Source organism: Narcine bancroftii, chromosome 3, assembly GCF_036971445.1.
Source record: "Narcine bancroftii isolate sNarBan1 chromosome 3, sNarBan1.hap1, whole genome shotgun sequence".
NCBI classification, from domain to species: Eukaryota; Metazoa; Chordata; class Chondrichthyes; order Torpediniformes; family Narcinidae; genus Narcine; species Narcine bancroftii.
In genome coordinates this window covers 38,355,979-38,377,187 of record NC_091471.1, presented here as the reverse complement: position 1 = coordinate 38,377,187, position 21,209 = coordinate 38,355,979, and the positions used below count along the sequence as shown (strand labels likewise).

The following is a 21,209-nucleotide window of genomic DNA, read 5'->3' as shown; positions in this document are numbered from 1 at the left end:
AATTATGAAGGGAATAGAGTAGATGTGAGTAGGCTCTTTCCCCTGAGGGTAGGGGAGATTGGAACAAGGGGTCATAAGTTAAGGGTTAGGGGGCAAAACTTTAGGAGTAATATAAGAGGATGCTTCTTCACTCAGAGAGTCGTGGTTGAGTGGAATGATCTATTGGAAGAAATAGTTGCGGCAGGGTCAATTCTGTTATTTAAGTGGGAGGTTAGATGAGTACATGGATGTGAGGGGGTTGGAGGGTTATGGGCAAGGGAGTGGGTAGGTGGAACTAGTGGAGTTTGAAGTAAATCGGTGCGGACTAGAAGTGCCGATATGGCCTGTTTCCATACTGTAAATTGTTGTATGGTTATATGGTGATAATCCTGACCACTACAGGGAGTCAGAGATGAGCTGTTACAGCTTGGAGTAGATTTAAAATGGATGCCTCCTCAAGGTCATGAGTACTGTAGCTAATAAAGTATAGTTGATATTAAAAAAAAACCCGTTTCTTTATTACAATAAAAGAAACATCACAATATTGTATGCTTTTTATATCTTGTTATTTCTTGACATTATAGAGACAAAGTTCTTATTTCACATTAATTTCATAAACAGTGCTTTAGTACTGCAAATAGTTAATTTTCCCAGGCTTTGTACTTGATAATCAAGGTTAGTAAACTAAGTCACTGGACAAGGTTTCTGTCTCCTTGCAAAAAATTTGTGTGGGTTTTGGAGAAGGATAAAGATGGATTATGATGGTTCCCAAATCAAATTTGCCTAACATTCACTGATGATGGAGGCATCTGAATAGTCGCTACTTGGGATTGGTGGCTCAAGACAGTCAGTTGTGGATCTGTGGGCCAAGGTTAGTAAACTAATTCACTGGACAAGGTTTCTGTCTCCTTGCAAAAAAATTTGTGTGGGTTTTGGAGAAGGATAAAGATGGATTATGATGGTTCCCAAATCAAATTTGCCTAACATTCACTGATGATGGAGGCATCTGAATAGTCGCTACTTGGGATTGGTGGCTTAAGACAGTCAGTTGTGGATCTGTGGGCCAAGGTTAGTAAACTAATTCACTGGACAAGGTTTCTGTCTCCTTGCAAAAAATTTGTGTGGGTTTTGGAGAAGGATAAAGATGGATTATGATGGTTCCCAAATCAAATTTGCCTAACATTCACTGATGATGGAGGCATCTGAATAGTCGCTACTTGGGATTGGTGGCTTAAGACAGTCAGTTGTGGATCTGTGGGCCAAGGTTAGTAAACTAATTCACTGGACAAGGTTTCTGTCTCCTTGCAAAAAATTTGTGTGGGTTTTGGAGAAGGATAAAGATGGATTATGATGGTTCCCAAATCAAATTTGCCTAACATTCACTGATGATGGAGGAATCTGAATAGTCGCTACTTGGGATTGGTGGCTCAAGAGAGTCAGTTGTGGATCTGTGGGCCAATTGAGGAGAGATATCTATTATATTGTGAACATTCAAAAGAAAATGCAGATACTGGAAATCTAAAATAAAGACAGAACATTCTGGAAATACTCAGGGGAGGTGCATTTGTGGGAAAAGAAACAGAATTAACGTTCCACGTTGAAGACCCTTTGTCAGAACTGGGAGTGTAGGCTGTTGTTAGGGATAATTTTGGCTGAGCTAAGCGATTTAACATCCTAAAATCCCCTGCAGTGAAATATTTAATTTATAACTTTTTTTCGTTATTCAATTCCAATTATTTTCTATCCATTGATCAGTCTTTGTATGAACATTTCTGCTATTAATACTAGAATTATTTGGACATATGCATCCAGGTCACAGGCTTTAATTTGAAGTCTTTCTTTAATCGACAACTTTTCTGCACCATTAAGATTATCTCTTAGATGGTGTTATGCAGGTTGTAAAGCCTCTGTCTCCTGTGAAAACAAATATCACTGATAAATACAAAATGACCATCCTTAAGTGCACTCCTCTCAAACAACTTTGTTGGTTAATGGCTGTACACAAGGCGTTGTATGCCCAGAACACAATCTTTGCGCTGAAACTCTGCTGTCTCAGTTATTCAGCACAATGTTCTAAAGAATCTCTTAGTCATGCCAATGAAAAGCACAGTCTAGCTTTTCCTATGTCATGAGGTTCCACAGCCAGTGGGTGGTCAAAGGGAAATGAAAGACAGGGGACCCATCGAAGAGTGGACTGGCGCCTCAGCATTGCTTTCCCTCTACCACCATCAACTCGGTGCTTACCCGCATATTCTGCATTGCCCGCACATCTGGCCTGGCCCTCTCCACCCCTATGCACAACTAAGATAGAATTCCTCTTGTCCTTACCTACCACTCTACCAGCTTCTGCATCCAACACATCCTCCTCTGCCATTTCCACTATATGATGCCTCCACTAGACAAGTATTCCCCTCTCCTCCCCTCCCCACATTCTGCAGGGACCGCTCCTTTTGTGACTCCATTGCCCACTCCTCCCTCCCCTTCGGACCTATCCCTGTGACCTCAAAAAATCCTCCTCTTGTACCCACACTTCCTCCCTCACCACCATTTGGGGGCCACAAATGGTCCTTCCAACTGAAGCAACATTTCACTTGTGTATCCGCAGGGGGTCATCTACTGCATCTGGCACTTCTGCTGTGGTCTCCTCTACATCAGAGACACTGAACACAGACTAGGAGATCACTTCGTTGAGCACCTTGGCTCTGTCTGCTGCAATAACGTGGATCTCCCAGTGGTCTCAATTCTCCTTCCCATTCCCTTGCTGTCGTCTGTCCATGGTCTTATGTACTGCCAGACTGGGACCATCCGTAAATTGGAGGAACAACATCTCATCTTCTGACTGGACACCCTCCAACCGTCTGGCATCAATATTGACTTCTCTGGATTTTGTTAAAAACCCCTCCCCTCACTTCTTCCCCCAGCTCTATCTCTCCTTTCCGTCTCCTTTCACACAAACATGATAAATTCTTACCTCCTTCCTTATCATATCCAATTCAAACCTTTTGTTGGTCTGGATTCCTCCCCTGTTGCTTGAATTCTGAAACTTTCTGAGAATTCCTGCTTATTTCCTTGAAGAAAGGCCCAGGCCCGAAACGTCTACAATATATCTGAAAAGACCGGCTGGGTTCTTCCAGCATTTCAGCATGTTTTTACTGCAATCACAACATCTGCAGACTTTTGTGCTTCCCTCAATAACTTGAGTTCCTTTGGAAATTTCAATGATTCAATCAGTTAAGGCAATAAGAATAATTTAACTACCTATACACAGCCTTATGTGGAGTTTTGGTTTGGACAGATTGGATTAAAAATTGGTTTAATTGATTTTCACTGAAAATGAGTAAAACATTGTAATTGGGACTGGTGCCAAAGAGGGTCATCCTCAAAACATAAAGCACAATTGGAGAGTAATGGCCTGTCAACATTACCAGGTTCAATAAAGGGCCCTGACTCAAAATTTGAATGATCTTTTGATGCAGCTTGACATGCCGACGGCCTCCAGCTTCTCATTGTTTGCCCAGATTCCAGAATCTGCAGTTTTTGAGTTTACAAGTAGCACTTGTAAAACAAGTATCAAAGTATTGTCAAGCTACCTTAATGAAGAGCTCAAGCCTAAAATGTTGGTTATGTATCTTTATCTTGTCTGTATAACGTGCACTGTTTGACCTGCTGAGTTTCTCCTGCTTTGTTTTTACAACTGAGCAGTATCCCATTTGTTCTTTAAGTCCACTCCAGTAACAAGCTTATTGGAGATGAGATACAACTGAGAAAAGGTTAGTAGGATAACATGATCAGGCACTCAGAAAGGCTCAGTACTCAAATCATGGATGAGACATCATATGGGAGGGAGGTTAAATTATGAATGCTAATCCCTGTTCCATACCACACCTCCCCAACCTTCACCCCACTTCTACTGTTCTAACAGCTTTCTACCCCACACTGAGGTCAAGTATACAAATGAACAATAATGTTCTTCATCTACATCACTTAGGAATAAGAGAAGAGTTAACCAAACAGGAGATGGCCCTCTGGAGTCCAACTCCAGCTGGCTGGAGGAATCTCTTCTTTAAGGGAGAGTGGGCTCAGACAGAGAAAGCACCTCAGGCACAATACAACATCTGTCAGGTATGTTTCATGAGGCAATGTTATGTTGTGTTTACTGCATCCCCTTTATGTGATCTGCAGAGGACACTTTCATTGCTGTGTGGAAAAAAAACTTTGTGGGTTATGAGGCTATACACATCTCCAACATCGAAGTACTCGAGATGGCAGAGGCCGACAGCATCGAATCCACGCTGCTGAAGATCCAACTGCTCTGAGTAGGTCACATCTCCAGAATGGAGGACCATCGCCTTCCCAAGATCGTGTGATATGGCGAGCTCTCCACTGGCCACCGAGACAGAGGTGCACCAAAGAAGAGGTACAAGGACTGCCTAAAGAAATCTCTTGGTGTCTGCCACATTGACCACCGCCAGTGGGCTGATATCGCCTCAAACTGTGCATCTTGGCGCCTCACAGTTCGGCGGGCAGCAACCTCCTTTGAAGAAGACCACAGAGCCCACCTCACTGACAAAAGACAAAGGAGGAAAAACCCAACACCCAACCCCAACCAACCAATTTTCCCTTGCAACCGCTGCAACCGTGTCTGCCTGTCCCACATCGGACTTGTCAGCCACAAATGAGCCTGCAGCTGACGTGGACATTACCCCTCCATAAATCTTTGTCCGCGAAGCCAAGCCAAAGAAGAAGAAGAAGAATGGATCAAAAGGTATTTGTCGACGTTTGGCATCAACATCGGAACTGAGAAGGAAGGGGAAAGATTGCCAGTATATAGCAGCATGAGAGGGAGTGAGACAGAGACAGATAGGTGATAGGTGGAACAACTTTAAACCACCTAGATGGGCAGATAGAAGCAAATGGGGCAAGGGGAAAGGTAAACCGAACAAAAGGAAAGGGAAACGAGGTGGGCAGGTGAGTGTATATGGGGAAAATACTGGGGGTATGGGTTCCTAGAAACTGGAGAATTCAATGTTCATGTCATTGGGTTGTAAGCAGTGGAGTAATGGGGCAGTATGGTCGGTGTAGCAGTTAGTGCAATGCCTTTACAGCATCAGCGATTGAGACCAGGATGTGAATCCTACGCTGTTTGTAAGGAGTTTGTACATTCTCCCCATGTTTGCACAGGTTTTCCCCAGGGGTTTTGGTTTCCTCTCATCATTCAAAATCTACCTGGATTGTAGGTTTATTGGGAATAAATTGGGCGGCATGGGCTCATGGGCCAAAATGGCCTGTTACTGTGCTGTATGTCTAAATTTAAAAATTTTAAATTTAGAAGTTTGATTTATGTAAGAGTTGTATGACATGTAAGCAGAAGCTTACATGAGATGCTCATTGCAGGTAGAGCTCAGGAACTCTACAAACTGGTGGCATGGTCTTTGCTTGAACGAAGAATATAGAACATGTATAGCATATAGAACAGCACTGTACAGGCTGTTCAATCCAGGATGTGATGTCGACCTCTGTAAGCCTGATCCATACCTGTCTAATTTTTCCCTACCTCACACTCATAACCCTCTATTTTTCTTACATCCATGTGCCCGTCTAAGGTTCTTTTGAATGTCCCTATTGCACCAGTCACCACCACTGCCCTGGCAATACATTCCAGGCACCCACCGCTCTCTGAGTGAAAACCTAAGTCTGTCATCTCCTCTAAAATTTCTTCTACCCTCCTTAAACAGATGTCCTTTGGTATTTGCCATTGTTGACCCAGGAAAAAGGTGCTGGCCGACCACTATATCTGAGCCCCTCATAATCTTATGTACCTCAATCAAGTCTCCTCTCATCCTTCATCGCTCTAATTGCTTTCAGAAATATGGAAGAGCCACATTCTGAGTGACAAATGCAAGAGACAAGGTTGGACAAGGAGCAGGAGGATGTCTGCCTCACTTGGAAGGGCTGTTTAGGTCCCTGATGGTGGTGAAGCAGATGTGAAAGCATAGGCGTCACAACTTCTGCGAACCAGGGACTTCAAAGAGAGTGGTAGCTACAGAAAACAGACAGGGGTGAGGGGAATATGAGATAGGTTGTTGGAACCATGTTGGCACTAGATGAAATATTGAGCTAGTGGGATGCAAGTTGATGTCCAAGGGAACAATCATTCTGCCTGGGGAGAAGGGGACATGAGAGCTGATTTGTGGAAATGGATGAAATGCCAGTGGGGCTTCATCAACTGTGATGGAGAGGGAAGTCGCTATGGGAAAGAGGAGGACATTTCAGAAACCCTAGAGGTGAAGGACTTGCCTTTAGAAGAGATGCAACAGAGAGAGCACAATTGAGAAGAAAAGATGTCACCCTTACAGAATGCAGAATAGGATGAAGTGTACTTTTGGGTTGTAAGTGCCACCATCTTCTGCTTGTCTTTGGAGGATGTGAGGAAGGACCTCCTGTTGCTCCCTTACAAACTGTCAGGCCATTGAGCAAGAGAAGCAGAAGATGTAGAAAGCACACAAGGAGAAGATGGGGGAGAAGGAGAGTGGGGAGAGGAAAAGAGGAGGGGGATAATGATGACTGAAGTGCATCATTGGTCCTGCTATCCCTCAGAACCATTTCAGAGTTAGGCACTGCAAGGGATGTGATCAGAATGACCATTTGTGAGTTGCCATGGGAACCAGGGTAAAGATTTTGCTATGCCATGAATTTCAGTGATGACTGCCTTAGATGGTCATCTATCAGGTAGGATGTGGTGCCTCTGAACACTCTCTGGATATGGACCATTTACAGATGGACACATCTTTTCTTCCTATGCCCTAGTCCTTAATCTTCCCTGAATGACCTACCAGTGACTTCTGGAAATTAGGACCAGGGCCTGAGGAGGAGAAATAGAGAGCAGGCATTTGGTTATGGGGCTTCAGCTAAGTGTCTGTATGCAGTGGAGACAGCTATATCAGAGGAGATGATGTGATCCTCAACCACTCGCTTTCTCTGAAGGAATTTTCTTGCTTTCTTTTTCTCCTTTTTTTGTCAAATTCTTTGCTAGTCTTTCAGGGCATGGAGAAGAACATTTTTCATGGGATCTTGGTACATGTGACAATAATTAATAATAACATTATGAATGATAATGCCCAGTCACTTCTAAAGTCTGCTGTAATTGAATTATGTCAGCGGCATCCCCATTGAGCTACCCAGTGAATGAGTTCTGCAGCAGCTAAATGCTGGAATCAAACATTCCACGTACCCTCGAAAGAATTTGGGAGCGATCTGAGCAGTCTGCAGTCGGTTTTGAAGCTGCCCACTCAGGTCTCCTGATGTCAGCAGGTTGTCCATTTTGAGTAAAACTAGATTGTTGCAAGCTGTGTTCCGAGATCTCTTGAGATCGGTTCACAGCAGCCATTAGATGAAGCTTTAAATTCCAATTTCCAGGTTGGCATGAACTAGTGGTATCATTAGGCATGCCCCTGGTCAAAGGCCAGGCCTGCTAAAATTGGTTGTGGCTGGGGTACCTTGTTCAATTTCATGATTGGCCTGGAAATGATCACCTTTGCAAGCTACTGTCATTTCTTTTGGTTTTGGGTTGCATGGTGCTTAAAAATAATTTCTTTGAAGACTAATTCCTTGATGATTTCACATCTTATTTACCAAGACTCCCAATTCTTGCATCCTTTCACTTTTAATTCTTCACACACCTGGAGCATGCATCTTTTATGCTTTTTATGTGCTGTACTTTACACATTTCAGTATTAACTTTCATTGGCGATTGTGCAAATTTACATTCTCCATCAAGCCTTGAAACCTCATCCATTCGGATATAACACATCCAATGAAAAGATGCTCCCTATTTTGAGACTTAAAACATCAAATTTCATGACTTGTTCATGACAATAAATTCTGGTTCTGATTCTGAGGCAGTCACAGGTTTGAACCTTAATTTGTGTATCAGTCTTTTGCTGGTATTTAGTGAGACCTGGAAGTTAAGATACATATAGAAATCTAATTATTGTAGGTTTTTGTCTGCAAAAGCATTATTTCGCTCCCCCCCCCCCCCCACTGTTCATCTTGCTACTGTAGATGGAATGAAAATAAAGTGAATGGCTCTGGAATTTTCCATGAATACGCATTTATTTAAAAAATACACAAATCATATCAGCTTCTTTCCAATGAGGACTGTATCCCCAGGTGTTGAATGGCCTGTTTGAGATGATTGACATTGCCTCTCAGAGTTTACTATATTTCCCATTCCATCTCTAGGTACTCATAACATTTTGAGCTGTTTTAGCTTCAAGTTGTATCTAATTTAGAATTATTTAATTACTCTTTCTTGTTGTTTACCTTTCCAGAAGAATTCTTGATAGGAAAGATAAATGAGGGGAAGGTGGGCAAAAATTGGAAGAAAAATCCTAAAGATGAATTCCCAGATTGCCCTGAAATTACTGCTTGTTGGGAGCCAAGTTAATACTTGTAATTACCTTTTTTGGGCCATTATAGTTTGTGTACAGAATAACCAGGAATATTACACTGAGTAAATGCATTAAAAATAATTGGAGTGTTTTTGTTCACATTGACCTCTGCCAAGCAAATGTATGGAGTTTAGAGTCTGTCCTGTCAAATTGCAGACATTCAATAGAAAGGCCAGTAATTACTACTTTAGACTTGCAGTCTGTTGTCTAGGATCCTATCAGTTTAAATCTGTAGACATTGCTGTGTTGCACAGCCCAGTAAACACTTTTAGGATTGTGGTATATCCACTAAGTGGCAGAAACACAAAAATATCAGCTGCTATGTGTTAACATGTACTGCATTCAATGCTTTAACTGTTTCATGTATGGTCTAGTGCAGATTTTAATCTATACAAACACATTAGACTTGCTGGAGTACAGACTGCCTGCTAATCTTTTATCCTTTGTTCAACTGACTGCTGTCGCTCCAATTTTATCTTCCAATTTTTCTCTCTTCACCTCCTTGCTGTGGTGTGATTGCGCAGTCACTTGGTAACAGAGGTTCACACTAGGGCTCATCGCTTAAAGGTGAAACTTGATGGTGACTTTATAACAGGAAATGTGATTGCATAAGGAATCACAACCAGATGCCCCCTCTGTTTTAAACACGCACACACACACACACACACACACACACACACACACACACACACACACACACACACGCACGCGCACACACACACATGCACGCACACACACAAACACGCACACATGCACATGCACACACAAACACATGCACACGCACGCACACACACACACGCACACACACACATGCACGCACACACGCGCACACACATACAAACACGCACACATGCACATGCTCACACAAACACATGCACACGCACGCACAGACACGCACGCAGACACACCTAGATGCCCTCACACACCCACACACACACACACACACACACACACACACACACACACACACACACACACACACACACACACACACACACATACTTGAACCATCTTCAAAGGGCTGCAAAACAGCACCACAAACCCTGCTTTAGCTTGGCTGACGATTGAATGTGTGTGTTGCTTTTAAATATGTTTAATCTGAGAAAGGAAGTTATAGAGTGACTATCAAACCTCCTATAAAGTAGTTGTAATATTAGGTCCACTACAGGGAGGCTGTGAATGGTTGGGGTAAAAAAAGTCTATAGTTTAAAAAATGGTATACATTTAAAAAATGGTGGAAGACATTGAGTTACTGGAAAGTTTGCAACCTTTGAAAGCTGTCTCGTTACTTTGAACTTCAACCCTGGAAGCAGTGCATAAAATGGTTAAAGATGCTGTGTGGAGCTAATTGGAAATTCTGGCTCATGTTAAAAGGTATTGATTTCCAGAGATTAGGAGTTTGATACCCACAGGTAAATCCGGAAAAGGTTGACGAGACCTGATTTTATTCACATTGCCTTTAGCACGATGGTTGCTTCACTGGTAGAGGCTCATATCTAATTTGAGAAGCTTCCAGAGTTAAAGTTGCCTTCAGTCAGAGAGAAGGAAGACTGTAAACATATTCAATCACTCAGGCAAATTCAGGAAGCACTACGGACCATTAATCCTTCACAGCCAGCCCAGTGATGTAGCTTTCCGCAGTTGTCCACTCCTCTTTATTCCTGTTGTGTGTGTGCATTTGTTAAAGTTGACATATCTTGAAAATGTGGAAATAAAAATAAATCCACTGTAGAAGAAGAAAATCTGAAATAAAAACAGAAAATGCTGAATTCACCCAGCAGATCAGCCAGCATCTCTGCAAGGATAAAGTTCACAGTTTAGGTTGAATACTTCTCCATCAGACAAGTGGATTGTGACCTTAAACATGAACTTTGTTTCTCCTTCCTCAGATACTTCCAGTATTTCTTTTAGAGAGATGCAGCATTTGAACAGATCCTTCTGGCCCACACCTTCTTGTAATTGCAGTATTGAGGACCTTAGTGCAAAGGCAAAATGTGCTGGAGAAACTCAGTAGGTTACACAGCTGCAATAGGAATGAAGGGTAAGCAATGTTTCATATCTGGTATAAATGGACAGGCAGCTGAATAAAAAGATGGGAAGAGAGGAGGGAGGAAGGTAAAGGGGGGAAAGGAGCATAGGCTGATATGCAGAAGGACAAAGGTGAATACAGGTGGGAGAGTAGAAAAGAAAAAAAGCTGAGGGGATAGGGGCAGGGTAGCTCTGATTGGAGAGGGAAGGGTGTGATGTTTCTTTTATTACAATAAAGAAACTTGGGTTCTTTTTAAAACAACTAGATTTATTAACTAAGCAAACAGCTTAAGGGTAGAGCATACACATGCCAGACCTCATGTGGAGGTGTTCATCTTGAATCTACCCAAGATGCAACACAAGATGCAACATTCCCTAGATGCTACACACTCCATCTCTGACTCCTCCTGGTGGTAGCAGCACTCTATCACTACATCCCCTATCCTTGAGATATTTCATCAAACATGATACATTAATACAATATTTTTTAATTTAAAGTTCAGCACAAACGTAACATGAACACCAGCAGCACAAACTTTTAAAGGTGCAGTTCTTTATCTTTTATAGATTCAGTCTGTCACTCTTGTGTAGGCTCTGCTGGTCCACTTCTGTCTAGAATAGTTGGTGTTTCCAGAGGTTGAACTCTCTGCATTTATCTGTTCCTGCAGTATCTCTGGCATTTTCAGCAGGCTCCTTTGATTCCTCCTCAGTATTTGACCCTCCTCTGTTCTGACAGTGTAGGATCTTGGATTTACTTCTCCCATATCAGTTGCCTCTTTGTCCCAAGTATGGAATCTTTGAGCCTCACTGTGTCATGTTGTGCCAGTGGCCCTAAGCTTCTCACTGACTTTTCATAGTGTGCCTTTTGTCTCCCTTGTAGATGCTTTTGTTTCCATTCGACATCTCAGTTCTTATTTGGGACTGCAGAGTAGGGAAGTGTGGTGCATAGTCTATGTCCCATCAAAAGCTCAGTGGGTGACGTGCCATGTGCAAGTGGCAAAGTTCTGTAACTCAATAAAGCGAGATATGGATCTGAGCCACTGTCTAGTACTTTCTTGAGCAATTGTTTAATTATGTGAACTCCTTTCTCTGCTTTGTAATTTGACTGTGGATGCAGAGGACTTGAAGTCACATGTCGGAAATCATACTCTTCTGCAAAGTTGTGGAATTCTCTACAGCTGCAGCATGGTCCATTATCACCGTAGTCAATTTGAGGAATTCCATGTCCTGCAAAGATTGATTTCATATATTGGATCACACAGCAGCAGACATGCTAGGAAGCAGCGCAATCTCTGTATAGTTCCATAGATAATCAATAACCAGTAAGTAATTCTTTCCATCCATGTGGAACAGATCAGTCCCAACTTTCTGCCATGGTTCTGCTGGTATGTCAGTTATTATCATGGGTTCCTTTGTCTGTTTTGCAAAATGTTTCAAGCAGGTCTCACAGCTGGAAACCATTTTGTCAATTACCCCTGGCTAAATCACAGCATTCTGGCCCTCCTCTTGCATTTTTCAATTCCAAGGTGTCCCTCATGCATCCTTTTCAGCATCTCTTGTCTCAGTGATTGAGAAATGACAATTCTGCTCTGTCTGAGTAGAAGTCCATTGACAACACTCAGCTCAGCTCTGTTGTAATTTGGCTGATATTCACCTCTAGGCCATCCTTCATTCAGACTCTTGATGACCTTATAACATATAACAATTTACAGTACGGAAAAAAGTCATATCAGCTCTTCTAATCCGTACCGTTTTATGTGAAACTCCACTAGTTCCACCTAACCACTCCCCTGCCCATAACCCTCCAACCCCCTCACATCCATGTACTCATCTAACCTCCTCTTAAATGACAGAATTGACCCTGCTGCAACTACCTTTTCCGGAAGATCATTCCACTCAACCACGACTCTCTGAGTGAAGAAGCATCCTCTTATATTACTCGTAAAGTTTTGCCCCCTAACCCTTAACTTAAGACCCCTTGTACCCCTACCCTCAGGGGAAAGAGCCTATTCACATCTACTCTATCTATTCCCTTCATAATTTTAAATACCTCTATCAAATCCACTCTCAACCTTCTACGCTCCAATGATTAAAGTCCCAGTCTACTCAATCTATCTCCGTATTCAAGATACTGCAATCCAGGCAACAATTTAGTAAACCTTTTTTGCACCCTTTCAACCTTATTTATATCCTTCCTATAATTTGGAGACAAGAATTGCCCACAATACTCCGAACTTGGCCTCACCAATACCTTAAACATCTCAACATCACCTCCCAGCTCCTATATTCTATGCTATGATTTATAAAGGCCAGCATACTGTTAGTTCTGTGTTGTGTATTGGCCTGTGTTGTGTGGTTTTATGTTAAAAAGTGACAGTTTGCCTTAGAGAGCCAAGGTGAAGGTGGACTGCTGAGAGAGTGGGAGCCGGATTGAGCATGTGCACAAAATGATCTAAAAATGTCTGGACTTGGACAATAAACCACCACTGGGGGGAGCTGTGGAGTGGAAGGAGGCCCAGAGTATGAGTTATGGTCTGGAGGACACTTTAGAATGTTGGGATTTCAAAAAAGGATGAACATTCCAAAGGCAGCCAGAAGGATCCGGACCAAGCCCATTGTTCCTCTCTCTGCAAGTAACACAAGACAACTTCAAATTTTGTGCTCTCTCTCTCATAGATCTTTTGGCTTCAGTTTACCAAACAAACTGAATTTTGTTTATGATCTTTGCTTCAGTTGAGATCAAAGTTTTGTGAGTCTTGTGTTTGTTTTGTGTCTAAGTTTTTCTGTGTTGGAAATATAACTTAGACTTTAATTACATATGTTATATTTAGGCTGGGGAATGTATTAGTTTTACACTGTTATAGAAATTTGCATAGTAACCAGTGGGCATTATTATAAAAGGGGGGATTTTGAATTATAGTTTGAAGGTGAATTTTTTAAATAAAGTAATTGTTCTTATTTACCCCTGTGTGATTTGCCTTCTTTGTGGTTGCTGGTTTGATCTTGTAACAATATTTGGGGGCATCGTCTGGGATCAAACCAATTTGGAAGCTTTAGGGGCGATTGACTTGTGCTTAGTTATCAGTCGTCTGAGTTTGACTCAACCTCCAGCTTGAAAGTAAAAATAAACGGTGAGTGTATAAATCACCAGCAGAAAAACCAGCAACTATGAATATTGACCAGTTCATAGCGAACCCTTCAGTGGTTAATTTAAAAATGGGTAAAAAGACAGAACTGATGGTTATAGTTGGCAAGTTAAAACTTCTTACAGTAAGAACTGGAATGAAAAAAAAGGAAATTGCCTGAAAGATTGTTAAGCACTATGTAGGAAAGGGGATATTTGAAAAAGCTGCATTAGAATAGTTTCCAAAGGAGAAAACTTCAGAGGAAGTAAAGTTGGCTTTGAGAAAACTAGAGTTAGAAGAAAAAAAGAGAGGCAGAAAGGAAAGCTGAATGGGAAGCAGTAAGGCAGGCAGAAAGGGAAGAGAGAAAGGAAAAAAGAGAAGCAGAAAGGAAAGCCGAATGAGAAGTAGTAAGGCAGGCAAAAACAGAGGAGAGAGAGAAAGAATGGAAGCATGAGCTAGAACTAGCTAAATTAAAGCTGACCCTAACCCAAGGAGAGGGAAGATGCCCAAAATCCACGTGCTGGTCAGGAGGAGAGGTTTCTGGTCAGTAGAGAAGTAAGGTTAGTTCCTCCATTTGAGGAAGCTGAAATAGATCAGTATTTTCAGCATTTTGAGAAAGTACCTGTAAATTTAAAATGGCCACCAGACCAGTGGTCACTCCTGCTACAAAGTGTTCTTAAAGGGAAAGCCCAACAGGTGTACTCATGTCTCACAGTACAACAAGCAGCTGATTATGAATTTGTAAAGCAGGCTATACTCTGATCTTATGAACTAGTCCCAGAGACTTATAGACAAAAGTTCAGGAATTTAAAAAAAGCAGCAAACCAATCTTACCTGGATTTTGCTGATTGAGGAGATTAAAAGTTGTGTTCCTGACGATATTCAAGTGTACTTGGCAGAGAAAAATATAAAAACTTGGCAAGAATTGGCTAAATTCACAGAGGAATATGCTTGAACCCACAAGTCTAAGTGGACACAAGGGAAAATCTTTCAAAGGAATACTGCTGATAACCCAAGTAGAGTAGAAACAAAATCTAGAAGTGAGGTTAAAGGAAGAGAGGAAGAGAAATGGGTGAAGCCATTTCTTACTATTGTAAGAAGCCAGGGCACAATGTCCTGTACTGAAAAGGAAGAAAGAGAAAGGGGTGTTACCAACTGCCTGTGTTCAGAGTGAGAAAGTTAGGGATATTTTTAAACCATTCATGACTGAAGGTTTCATTTTGGTTAAAGAAGGATCCAATCAAGTGCCAGTTAAAATTCTGCGGGATACTGGAGCAGCCCAATCGCTTGTATTAAGCAACATTTTGAATTCTGGTGAGGTGATCGATACTGGAGACATGAATTTAATTAAAGGCATTGGTTGTGAAGCAGAGCCTATACCTTTATATAGAATAGTGATGAAATCAGACTTAGTTCATGGCCCGGTTACGATAGGGATAAGATCAAGTCTGCCGGTGGATGGAGTTTCTCTCTTGTTAGGGAATGACTTAGCAGAGGGTAAAGTCATACCTGCAGTGAAACTCACAAGTAAGCCATTGGTTTATGAGTCCGAAAAGGATTTGGAAATCTACCCTGTGTGTGCCATTACTAGAGCCATGTCTAGAAAAAATGTAGAAGTAGAGAAGGTCTATGATGATCCTGTAGTGGAGGCAAGCATTGAGGACAAACCTAAGGATCCTGCTTTGCTGTTGTCAAGAGAAGAATTAATAGCTAGACAAAAGCATGATCCTGATCTTGCTGGGATAAGAGATAAGATTCTGTCTAACCAGGAAATTGAAATTGTGCCAGTAGGTTACTTTGTTCAAGATGGAACATTGATGAGAAAGTGGAGACCACAAGTGATACCTGCCAGTGAAAACTGGGCGGTAGTAAGGCAAGTTGTAATTCCCAAAACTTACAGAATGAAATATTAAAGTTGGCTCATAGTACACCTTTAGGAGGTCATCTTGTAGTGAAGAAGACGGTAGAAAAGATAAGGAAACAGTTTTATTGTCCAAAATTAAGAAAGGATGTTGTGAACTTTTGTATAACCTGTCACATTTGTCAACTGGTGGGCAAGCCTCATCAAGGACCATCTTTATAATCCATCCCTACTTTCGGGGAGCACTTCTCAAAAGTGATAATGGATTGTGTTGGCCCATTGCCAAATATCAAAGCAGGAAATGAATATTTGTTAACATTCATGTGCACAGCTTCAAGGTTTCCAGAGGCTACTCCCCTGAGAAACATTAAAGCAAAGACAATTGTGAAGGCTATGCTAAAATTTTTTACACTGTTTGGCCTACCAAGGGAAATTCATTTGGACCAAGGGAGTAATTTTATGTCTGGAATATTTCAACAGGTGGTGTATGAATTGGGAGCCCATCAAATTGTGTCGTCTCCCTATCATCCTGAAAGTCAAGGGGCCTTGGAAAGGTTCCATTTAACTGTGAAAAATATGATGAGGGCTTATTGCATGGAAAATAATAAGGATTGGGATGAAGGAATCCATTTGTTATTGTTTGCTGTTAGAGAGGCAACTCAGGAGTCTCTTGGCTTTGGTCCATTTGAGTTAGTGTTTGGTCATGAAGTCAGGGGTCCATTACTACTGTTGAAGGAACAGTGGATATATAATGATATACAATTAAATCTGTTAGATTATGTTTTAAAATTTAAAAACAGATTACATCAGGCTTGTGAGATGGAAAGGAAAAATTAAAAAATTGCTCAGGGAAAAATGAAAATTCGGTATGATCAAAAAGCAAAAATTAGGGACATTAAACCTGACGACAAACTATTGGTTTTGTTTCCAATACAGTCAAACCCTTTGAAAGCTCAGTTTGCAGGAACATATAAGGTGATATCAAAAATTAACCAGGTCACCTATGTCATTGAGATGCCTGATCATCGAAGAGAGACACAGGTCTGTCACGTGAACATGATTAAACCTTACTTTGAGAAAATGACTGAGGAGGAGACTAGGATTCCAATCAAGGTGCTAGTTATAGAGGAAAGTAAGGAGGAGATAAGTTTTGTGGAAGGCCATGGTGCACAGAAAGTGATAATCCCCAGGCTGAAAAATTCTATAGTTTTGCAAAACTTAGAAACCAAGTTAATGCATTTGACTAAATCAAAAAGGGAAGAAATGAAGACATTACTTATGAAATTTAAGGATATATTCTCAGATGTTCCAAGAAGAAATACTGTGGCTTGTCATGATGTGGAGGTCGGTGATGCTAAGCCTATTAAGCAGCATCCTACTGAGTTAATCAGGAAAAAAGCAGATTGTTGGATCAGGAGGTGGATTATATGCTCAAAAATGACATCATCCGAAAATCAAGTTCAAATTGGAGTTCACTCTGTGTTCTGGTGCCTAAGCCAAATGGCTCAATTAGGTTTTGTACAGATTATCAAAAGGTAAACATGGTGACAAAGACTGATGCATTCCCTATTCCCAGAATAGATGATTGTATAAATAAAGTGAGGAAGGGTAAGTTTCTTACAAAGATTGATCTCTTAAAAGGATACTGGTGTCTTCCTTTGACAGAGAAAGGCAGGGAGATTTCTGCATTTGTTACACCTTCGAGATTGTATGAGTATAATGTTATGCCTTTCGGGATGAAAAATGCACCTAGCACATTTCAGAGACTGATTAATGCAGTAATTCAGAGTTTAGAGCACACATGAGCCTATATCAATGATTTAGTAATTAGTATGGATACATGGGAAGAACACATGCTTGAATTTCAGAGACTGTTGGAAGCACACCTCACAGTGAATTTGCACAAGAGTGAGTTTGGACATGCCACTGTAATTTATCTGGGTTATGTGATCGGACAGGGACAGGTAGCTCTGGTTGGAGTGAAAGATTTGACTATCACTGTGTTCCCTATCCCCAGTAATAAGAAAGCTCTTTGGAGATTTCTAGGTATGATTGGCTACTATCTTAGATTTTGTAAAAACTTTGCAGAAATTGCACTCCCATTAACAAAACTACTTGGAAAGAAAGAAAATTTTATCTGGTCAGATGCATGCCAGGAAGCGTTTCTGAAGTTAAAGGCCATTTTATGCCATCGGCCTGTACTTGTGTCCCCTAATTTTGAAAAGCCATTCTCTTTAGCCGTGGACGCCAGTGACGAAGCAGTTGGTGCTGTAGTGATGGAGTAGAACATCCTATTTCATACTTCTCGAAAAAGTTTAACGACCATCAATAAAATTACTCGACCATTGAGGAGTTATTAGTGCCTGTTTTAGCATTCCAACATTTTGATGTGTATATTTGTACTGCTCAAAAACCATTAATATATACTGACAGTTTTTCTGTCTAAAATGAAAAATAAGAACAGACGGTTATTGAACTGGAGCTTAGTGTTACAAGAGTATGATTTAATTATTACACACATAAAGGGGATGGATAACATATTAGCAGATTGTTTGTCAAGATGTTAATCTGGGTAGATATGACTCTAATCACATACTTATTGTAAAAAAATTGAGTATTTATTTTATTTTATTTATGTAATACTTCCATTAATTGTTAAAAATTTGTTTTTGTGGACCAAATTTTTTTTTAGTAGGGGAGGTGTTACAGAGTTCTGTGTTAAAAAGTGACAGTTTGCCTGAGAGAGCCAAGGTGAATGTGGAGTCCTGTGGAGTGGATGAAGGCCCAGAGCATGAGACATGGTCTGGAGGACAGTTTAGAATGTTTGGTTTTCAAAAAGGCTGAACATTCTGAAGGCAGCCAGAAGGATCCGGACCAAGTCAGTTGTTCCTCTCTCTGCAAGCAACACAAGACAACTTCGAATTTTGTGCTCTCTCTCTTTCTTTCTCTCAAAGATCTTTTGGCTTCAGTTCACCAAACAAACTGAATTTTGTTTATGATCTTTGCTTCAGTTGAGATCGAAGTTTTGTGAGTCTTGTGCTTTGTGTTTGTTTTGTGTTTAAGTTTTTCTGTGGGCTGGATGGAAATATAACAGACTTTAATTACATATATAATATTTAGGGTAGGGAATATATTAGTTTTACACTGTTATAGAAATTTGCATAGTAACCAGTGGCCAGTGTTATAAAAGGGAGGATTTTGAATTAAAGTTTGAAGGTGATTTTTTTGATAAAGTAATTGTTCATCTTTACCCCTGTGTGATATGCCTTCTTTGTGGTTGCTGGTTTGATCTTGTAACAATACCAAAAGCCTTCTTCACCACCCTATCTATATGGGAATCCACCTTCAAGGAACTCTGTCCTGTTATTCCAAGATCCCTCTGTTCCTCAGCATTCCTCAATGCCATCCCCTTCACTGCATACATTCTATTTTGGTTATTCCTCCCAAAATGAAGGACCTCACTTTTATCTACATTAAACGCCATTTGCCACCTTTCAGCCCTCCTTTCCAAACAGTCCAAATCCTTCTGTAGTCCATGAAAACCCTCCTCACTATCCAGAACTCCCCTCTTTTTGTATTGTACACATATTTACTCACCCAATTCACCACCCAGTCATCCAAATCATTAATATAAATGATGAACAACAAATAACCCAACACCAATCCCTGAGGCATACCGCTCGTCACTGGCCTCGATCCTGACAGACAGTTGTCCACCTTGACTCTCTGGTGTCTATCATCCAGCCACTGCTGAACCCATCTGACTATCTCTATATTAAGCCCTAGGCACTGAACCTTCCTCGCTAACCTTTCATGTGGAACCTTATCGAAAGCGTTACTAAAATCCAAATAGACCACATCAACTGCTCTACCTTCATCAACTTTTCTGGTCATCTCTTCAAAAAATTCAACAAGATTTGTCAAACACGACTTTCCCCTCACAACCCCATGTTGGATGGCTCTGATCAATCCCTGCCTTTCCAGATATTTATACATATTATCCATAAGAATTCCTTCCATTAGTTTCCCCACCACGATGTCAAACTTACTGGCCGATAATTGCTTGGCCTGTACTTTGCATCCTTTTTAAACAGCTGAATCATGTTTGAAACCCACCAATCCCGCGGCACCACACCCTCCTCCAGTGACCATTGAAAAATCACCTTCAGAGCCTCTGCTATTTCCTCCCTGACCTCCCTTAAGGTCCTGGGAAAAATCCCATCAGGACCAGGAGACTTATCTACCTTTATATACCCCAGCAGTTCTAAAATCCCCTCTTTACTAATCCATATCTTTTCCATAACTAATCCTTTTGTCTCACCTATCCTACACAATTCAATATCTCTTTCCCTCGTGAACACTGATGAGAAGAATTAATTCAATATCTCCCCCATCTTATATGGTTCTTCACTCATACCTCCGCTCTGATTTTCCAGTGGACCTATTCTATCCTTATCTTTCCTTTTGCTGTTCACATATCTGTAAAAACCTTTGGATTTGATTTCACCCTATTTGCTATAGCCCCCTCGTACTTTCTTTTTGCCTCTCTAATTTCCCTCTTAAGGTTCTTTCTGTACCTTCTGTAGAACTGTGTACTTTTCTGTTTCAGCTGTGATCTGCTTAGATTTCATATCAGATAGGGGAAGAGATTCAATGATCAGATTCATATGGAAATTCACATCTGATTGTGTGCTTCACTCTGTGACGTTGCCCTGGATAATGCATCAACTAACACAATAGGTTTTCCTGGTGTGTACACCAATTCAAAGATATAACATTGTAGCTTAATCATCAGTCTTTGGATTCTCAGCAACATTTCACTGAGATTTTTGATAATGCAATTAATGGCTTGTGGTCTGTCTCTGCCATGAATATTGGTAGACTATTTGCAATTGTGGAATTTCTTGAATCGATAGACCAGATCTGTGCATATCGACATTCAGATGTTGTCATCGTCCTTGATGCGTATGCTACTGGCCTCCCACAGCCTGAGGTAGTACGGCACCTATTCCATCTTTTGAAGCATCTGTATATATTTTTGTCTTTTTGGATGCATCAAAGATCATGAAAAGTACTGGTTCTGTAGTTAGAATGGCCTTCAGTCATCCCCATTCTTCCTTGTGGTTGTCTGTCCACTTGACTTCACATTGGTCCTATAATAACTTCTGTAATGATAGTGATCATGGTTGCAATGCCACTAGCAATGCCTTAAGGATTATAGCTCCCATTTGTTTATACTTGGCTGCCAGCAGGGGGCTGACACAGAGCAAGAGACAGTATGTTAGATCTGTAATGGAGGCTTGCAGCCTCATGGCATGCCTCATGGTGCTGTTTACATCAACTCTAAAGTAAAGAACCTTTTCCTTCATCCCTGTTTTGTCTAAGAACTCATACGAATGCCAGATGAAGGTGTTAGAAGTGGGATGAAGGAAATTAGAAGGAAATACTTTAAAAGGAAAATCTAAAGTCAGCAACTGATCAGTGAAAAGAAGCTAACAAAGTGAAAAATAGAAGGATTACATCCACCAGCAAATTGGAATAGATTTAATCAGCATTTTGGATTGTGTTTAGTGGCAGTTGGAGCTGACGAGAAAAGTGATAAAGTGAAAGCATCAGTTTTCATAGATGTCGTGAGTGATGAAGCTCTGGATGTGTATAATAACTTCACATTTGCTGCTGATGGAGACTAAATGAAACTGGGAAAAATAATGGAACAGTTTGAGGCATACAGCATACCTAAATGTAGCATGACATTTGAGAGGCACA

At 41.0% G+C, this 21,209-nt stretch overlaps 1 long non-coding RNA gene across 2 annotated transcripts in view; it reads right to left on the bottom strand.

Annotated features, from left to right (window-relative positions):
- Positions 1–1,800: 1,800 nt before the first annotated feature.
- Positions 1,801–21,209, bottom strand: part of LOC138757093 (uncharacterized) — a 33,185-nt gene continuing 13,776 nt past the window's right edge. Inside the window, exons 1-2 of one of the 2 annotated variants that reach the window (XR_011353337.1) lie at positions 10,028–10,167; positions 1,801–1,893 (exon numbers count right to left, since the gene is read on the bottom strand). This is a non-coding gene — a long non-coding RNA (uncharacterized lncRNA). Of the gene's footprint in view, positions 1,894–10,027; positions 10,168–21,209 lie in introns of those variants that run through there. The other variant, XR_011353338.1, reaches the window with a different exon arrangement.